The sequence below is a fragment of the Mchenga conophoros genome, linkage group LG5, assembly GCF_057382185.1.
Source record: "Mchenga conophoros isolate Kocher_MC1m ecotype Shallow Benthic linkage group LG5, M_conophoros_male_GT1.1, whole genome shotgun sequence".
NCBI lineage: Eukaryota > Metazoa > Chordata > Actinopteri > Cichliformes > Cichlidae > Mchenga > Mchenga conophoros.
Genome location: NC_140530.1, coordinates 28827217 through 28833216, shown reverse-complemented (window position 1 = coordinate 28833216; position 6000 = coordinate 28827217). Strand labels below are relative to the sequence as shown.

General features: G+C 41.0%; 1 protein-coding gene and 1 long non-coding RNA gene across 7 annotated transcripts in view; one reads left to right on the top strand and one right to left on the bottom strand.

The window, feature by feature from the left end:
• Positions 1-247: 247 nt before the first annotated feature.
• On the bottom strand, positions 248-1784 carry LOC146574779 (uncharacterized). The gene is made up of 2 exons (XR_014892496.1): positions 1385-1784; positions 248-1260 (listed from the first exon to the last, which is right to left on the bottom strand). It is a non-coding gene; the product is annotated as an uncharacterized LOC146574779 (long non-coding RNA).
• Positions 549-6000, top strand: part of chd6 (chromodomain helicase DNA binding protein 6) — a 98185-nt gene continuing 92733 nt past the window's right edge. For 4 of the 6 annotated variants that reach the window (XM_085274708.1, XM_085274705.1, XM_085274706.1 and 1 more), the window contains exon 1: positions 1911-2056. The gene's annotated coding sequence lies outside the window, so the exon portion shown is untranslated. Of the gene's footprint in view, positions 1231-1514; positions 1618-1910; positions 2057-6000 lie in introns of those variants that run through there. The other 2 variants (XM_085274703.1, XM_085274704.1) reach the window with 2 other exon arrangements.

The window sequence follows — 6000 nt, the reverse complement described above, 5'->3', positions numbered from 1 at the left end:
ATGTGTGCACCTAAAAATAAATGGTAAAGCAATTTATTTTTTAATTCATCTTAATAAGTCAAGTTTGAACAACAGAGTTCAGAGGAATGTTCAGGATTATAGCACAACTATAGATGGCAGTAATTTGACAAGAAATATGTTGATATTTGTAAATGTAACTTTGATACAATATGGGATTTTAAATGTTCAAAATTAGGTTTGATACATACGGTTTCATTATTAAAAGGAAGGAAAAAACATAAACACATTTGTCTAGATAATTGTTTTATTGTTTGTTTAAAAATGTGTTTGAGGTAAACTGTTAATACGTACAAATAGTTTATTCCCCAACACCTCTGCTTGAAATACTAATGAAAATGTAGATGCTATAGTGCACCTGTAACAATAATGGACTCAAACATATTTACACACAGTAACTATAACTATAACAGAATCAGCACAGGGAATCTTTTTTTTTTTTTTAGCTTTTAAGCCACCTAGGATGAGTAAGTAAAGGGTCAGTGATAATCAATAATGAAGATTGCGTAGTATGGTTGAAAGTTAAAGAAAAAAAGACTTTAAGATGGGGTCATAGTCTTTTGAACAAAGTCAAACTTTAAGTCCCAAATGTCAACATGTGACTATAAATTTGTGATGTGTCTCTTTGAAGTCAGAGGTTCCTGACACACACAGCTACAAGGGATTGAATAGGCTCTGAATAAAAGTTTACTGTGTATCATAAAAAGCGTGTTTAGCTGGAGAATAATGGAAGAAGGTAACGGGCTGGTGATGCTAAAAGTCAGCGCACTCCAGGTGAAGCTGGAAACAAAGAGAGGTTCCAAGTCTTCTCAGAAGACACACTCGGATCAGCCTTCTAGCGAAACAGATCCCTAAAAAGGCAAAAGTTAACATCTGATACATCCTGCATCTCACAAACAGCAATTTAAGTCCAGCAACGAAGCTCAACATCCGGGAAACGCAACCCGATCTGCAAAAGACGTGGAATGTCTTATTTCTTTTCTTCCGCCCTTCAAACCCGGTAATGATGGAGGAGTAAAAAGCGACATGATTGGTGGATGCAGCCAGCAGAGGAGAAATGTAAACCCCTTCGTTTTGTTGCATCGGGGGGGTTGAAAACTGAACGCTCCCCTCTTGTTTTTTTCATTCCTTCAATGACAGCAGCAGGAGGCAGCCGGTCGGTGCGGTGGGAAGCTTCTCCCGGTACGAGAAGGATTTCCCGGCAAATCTGCGGTAAGGACAACAACACAACACCACCACCACCTAAAAAAAAGCAAGAGGCAGTGGGCATGAGGCTGACATCTATGCGAATCAGCAGGAAGGGTGGAAAATACACACAATACACAATGGTGTTGCCTGGGGCTGCCGCGATAGCTCTCAGACAAACCCGGGAGAGAGTGGCTCGTTTTTGCTTGCTTGACAGCTGCGGGGCCAATGGAAATATGCATGGAGCCAGCTGCGCTAGGCTGCAGCCAATGGAAAAATGTGAAACGCTGAGCTGCTACTGGATCAAAGTGGTAAGGTTAGGCTGGCTGCAGCAGCCACACCGCCGCCGCTGCTGCTAAACTTCCACCAAATAAAATGCTGTTTGTGTTTTGGCTGCTGCAGTGGCCATTTTAGGTAAGAAGCGCCCTTTGACTTAGGATGCGGCTTGTCTTTGTGAACGTGCGTGCGCGTGGCTGTGTCTAGACTGGCAGTGCAGAACTCCAGCATCCAGACTGAATGAACTCCGCGGAGCTGGTAGCTTTATGTGGATTAAATAGATATTGCGTGGAGTTCCTCTATTCTCCCTCCCTCTTCCCTTCTCTCCTCCCTCCTCTCCTCCTCTCTTCCCTTACCCTCCCCTACCCTACCCTCCTCTCCTCTCCCCTCCCCTCCCCTCCTCATCTCTCTCTCCCTCTCTCTCTCTCCCCTCCCTCCTCTGCCTGCTAATTTTTTATGCATTTTTCTAAACTGTCATGGCGATTTTGTGTCCTTGGAAATAAAAAGCGCCAGTGTTTTTCGGGCTAACCGGGGGGATGTCTCGCCGGTGAAAGCGTGTGTCCGGTGTCCGGAGCAGGTGAGCAGCCCGCTGGGGAGGTTTTTTCGGTGGAGAGATGTCCCCGAGAAGGAGTTTTAGAGGCTCTCCACACGTGTAAGGAGAGGGCTGTTATAATGTATTTACAACAGCGATGCAGTGACATTACAGAGCTAGCGGAGAAAGCTAGCGCGGTAGCTACGGGGGCTAACATGAAATGGGACACAGTGTATCCTTTTCTCTGTCGGTGTGTCCGGTGTGTGTTTTGTGCTTTTCGCCCCAAGTCGGCTTTTTACTCGCCGGGAACTTATTTTTTTCCCTCCTAGCTAGCCCTCCCAACTTGTGGCAATCCAGTGCCTTGCAACATTCATGCTAGCTGTGCGCTAGCCTATGCGTCTGCTAGCATTCATTATAGCCAAAACCTCAAAGAGCTTTGATAAAAGCTAGTTTGTTAGCCTCATAGCCCCTTATGAAACATTTGTAGCTATAACAGCCAGGTGTGTATTCGGGGACATAATGAGTCATGCAAGCACACTGAGTCATTAAGTGAAAGTGTTGTCCCTAAATCCCTACATTTTCACCTGGCCAGGTGCACAGACAAAGGGTACTAAACGATAATCCCTATTACAATGACTTGGAGATTAATAGTGTTGCAAAGAATGTTTATGTGTAGGATAAGTGGAAACTCTTAAATTGTTTTTACCCAATCTGTTCTGACTCTACTGTCCAGTCTGGAAGACTAAGGTTGTGAATGTGGCTTGTGGTGTAGAGTGCTTTGAGTGGTCAGTAAGACTAGAAAAGACTTCTATAAATGCAAGTCCAGCATATGTACAGGATGTTTTCCCTTACCAGTTGGTATGGTGTAAGGCTGGAAGTAGTCCTTTGTATTTGACATAAATAACTGCTCCTATCTGTTGCTAGGAATGCATTTAGTTTAATTCAGTCAGTTTGTGAGAGCTGAAAAGTTGCATTGTCAATTCTCAGGATTTTCTTTGGTGGTTTGCAGTATGACTCACTTTGGTCACCAGGAGGCATGGTGACCCAGTATTTGCATGTTGGCCTTGTTTTGGTGTGCTACAGCCAAAAGATAAAGGATGCATGTCTTTTGACTGTGGGAGGAAAAAGACATGTAGGCTATTTGAAAACTCTGTCCTGAATGCGCCTGTCTGCCTACTTGTACACCTATCCTGGACAAGTAGACAGGCTTTTTAATTTTGACTTGCAGAACTGCTGCGTTTCTTTAACTCCATCATTGAGAAAGCAGAGGGAATGAAAAAAACTTTTCTTTTCTCTTTTCCCCTTTTCTCAATTGTTGAGACAGCTGACAGTTCAAGCAGTGCACATTTGTGTACACTGTAGTACACAAAGCTCAACTTAATTACATAAATTTATATAAATAGTTAAGAATCTTCTGTGCTATTATTCTCATACCGATGCCGGATGTTGACTCCATGGGAATTTTTACAGCAGCTGACATCAGTTGGCACCGAGGTCAGAATAACTGAAAGTTGAATAGTAGTATTGAACATCTTTCCTTCCTGTTAGATCACACCATTACCTTGCTAATGGTTATTTTTAGATTTATTTATTTGTGACCAAAAATTGACAGTCTTTAAACAGATATTGCTTTGTCATAGAAAAAAAATATTAACTTAAAAAAATGTTAGTTGAGGTAACAGGCAGACAGTTCTCACAAGGAAAGCTCTAAAAGAGCCACCTGTTGTAGAGAACTGCATGCTCAGTGTTTGAACATATTCTGCATAGGGATGGGTATTGATAAGATTTTAACGATTCCGATTCCATTTTCGATTCTGTTTAACGATTCGATTCTTTATCGATTCTCTTATCGATTCTTTTTTTTTTTTTTTTTTTAAAAAGGAGAACACTAAGGTCGATTAGCTCAGAGCTTTGTTTTATATCTTCTCTTTGAACAAGATAGAAATTTAGGAGTAACATGGCCTTACAAACCCAACAGTGAGATCTTGAGAGATCCAGCCTATGGCTCTTCAATGGGGTGTCACAGGGTCCCCAGGAAAAAAAAATTGTAAATGTAAAATAATAAAATAAATATTCTTGTGAGACATATCACATATTGACGGGGTCGGGTTATGTTAAAAAGTATAAATTGTTATACTTTGTTCATTGGTTCAAAGGTACCCCACACTTCTTTTTTTGTTTGCTTGTTTGTTCTGGTGTATTTTTCATTTGAACTGTTACTCTGCCAGAGTACTCATATTTACAAGATGGCATTGAACGCCCCATTGGTGTATCAGGAAAACTTTTGTACATATGTTCCTTGAAGGGGATTGAAGTCGTTCTTTTTTCCACCGCAGCGAAGGGCTAGGAGTAGGAGAGGAGCTGCTGTATGTTTTTGTTATCGAATCGATCTGATTGTGAAATAAAGCATATGCAGTGAGAAAGCAACTCCAGGAGTCATCCCTGCCTTAAAGCTGCAACATTCTTCTGTAGCAATAACAAAGTATAACATAAATTGTTCTGTGGCAATTACACAAGAATATCCAGTAATGTCCCTGCCTACAATTAAACACATTCACTTACCAAAAATCGGGGGCATCTGCTGTGGCAAATGGGTGCAAGCCTTTGACCACAAACTTAGACACTGCTCGGTGACATTAGTCTATCCTGGCCTGAAAGGAGACGCTACCGGTAGACTGCAGCGAGAACTGCCAGCGAGCGCCAGCCAGACTCTGTCTGTCTCTCTCATCATGGTCACCTACATGTACAGTAATGGCAGGTCTTGTAATAAGGCAGATTGCGCTAACATAATATGCACTGTTAGTTGATTATTTACCTGCCGCATTAACGGGAGAGGACGTGCAAACGTTAGCGCTGCTGCTGGGTTGAGAGTCACGAGTCCGGAGCGGAATTAAAAACGCGTGTCATCGCGTGTTTTGTGAGCAAATGCTTTTGCATATTCGTAGTGTTTCCTCCCTTAAATGAAATATCTACTTTGCAAGTTGCCCTGTTGTCATCGGTTCTCATAAAGTATAATCAAACTTTTGAGCGTTTGAGCCGCTTAGGCGCCGTGTTTCCTGCCAGGTAAATGACGCTCCGCAACGTGGTGACGTCATTCGGGGCGACTGGAATCGATAAGGGAATCGTTTGCAAAAATGGCAAACAATTCCAAGGAATCGAAACAGTGGGAACCGGTTCTCAACAAGAACCGGTTTTCGATACCCATCCCTAATTCTGCAAGAGCTTTTTCTCCATCTAAACCAAATAAAAGTGCGTTCGTCTACTTCATTGATCAGAAAAACCTGAACCATTGTATTATTTAATAATAAATCCAGATACGTACTGATAATCTGTGAGTCATTCCCTCTCCACTTTATTAGGCACACCTACACAGTTTAATGTAATACTGTGCCACACATTCTGTATTCTGAAGATTTTAATGCTAATTTTTTTTTTGTTCACATTCAGAGTGGTGTCAGTTCAACTATAAATCAACTGTTTAGTAGTGATTTTACATTGGATTGCGTTCCAACATATTGTTTTTAATCTGTTTGACAAATGACACAAACACAGCTCAGCTCAGTGTAACAAGACTAAGAGGTTTCCTGCCAAATAAAGCTCCAGAAATTGACATTTTCTTGAAATAATATCTCTGTGACGGTATCAGTTAAAACTTTTGTCTTTATAACATGTAAATAAAAGAGAGATTGCAATGATTTGTAAATTATTTAATATGTGTTTGTGTGAAAATAAACCAAAGGCAGATGATCAAATACTGAAACTGTAAATTCTTATTTGTAATAAATTTGATGCAAATAAGACATTTAATAAAATGTTCGAACAGGGAAAACTATAGATTTGGGGAGGGCATTTAAAAACAATCTATTTTACATATTGTCAGAAAATTCTGAGAAATCTCTGTACACAGGGTCTAATACAGAAAACCAGTATTGAATGCTTGTGATCTACTGGCCCTTGGGCAGCGCAGCATTAAAAACGGAAACTAGTGC